A 1,006-nucleotide genomic window follows, 5' to 3' on the forward strand; every position below is an offset into this window, starting at 1 on the left:
AAAGTCATATTCATGCATTAAAACGTTAATTTACCCATATTATACAATCATACATGCAATGTAGTTAACACCAAAAACAAAACAAAATATATACTTTCCAAACATGCCAGATTTTATACCATATATCTCTATTTTATTTCAAAAGTTATTCTGTGATTATATATGATTTTCTTATATCTCTATTTGTTATTTTATATCATATATCTCTATTTGTTATTTTCAAAATATTTTTTTTTCCATGTATCTTGATTTGGAAAAATAAAATTTATAAATAAATAGATGTTAATGACATTATTAATATATGGTTTGGCAACCTATTTTTCGTATACTTTTCATTAGTATATAGAAGAAGAAAAATAATAGGTGAATTAAAAAAAAACATTTACTTCTTAGAAGAATTACATGAGATCCACAGTATGTTTTCCAAAAAAATTATCATGCTATATATAACAAAGTTGGCAAGACTTTTGTATGCCCACAGTTTTATATTTTATGTTAGTGATAATGGAATATAAAATATATAATATTACTAAATTTCATTGTACATAAAGAAATCTAAAGAATCGAATAAAAAACTGAAGCTAAGATAATAAAATTATTTAGTCTTAGTAAATATATTTTTTAAACTATAAATTTAGGTAAGCCATAAACCTATTTTTTTTTTCTCAAAGTCATACCCCAAATTAAATGCATCAAATACACGACGAATTCACTAGAATACTCTTTAATTTTGAAAATTATGCTATAATACTCTTCCTCTAATATTAATTTGTTTTCTATTTTCTTTAATTCAATAAAGTGGTGTGATATCCAAAAAACCCAATCAAAATATCTCTAATTATAGAGCCAACCATGATTTGGATCACGTAAAATCAAAATCAAGTATAACTGGGTCGGATCTAACTTTTATTTTATTTTTAGATAAGTTATTTTATTTATCTTCACAGATTCGACTTCAAATCCTTCTTCTCCATTATTCTCCCTACCTCGCCCGATCTCATAGCAA

Source organism: Eutrema salsugineum, unplaced genomic scaffold (genome assembly GCF_000478725.1).
Source record: "Eutrema salsugineum unplaced genomic scaffold, Eutsalg1_0 scaffold_4, whole genome shotgun sequence".
Lineage (NCBI taxonomy): Eukaryota > Viridiplantae > Streptophyta > Magnoliopsida > Brassicales > Brassicaceae > Eutrema > Eutrema salsugineum.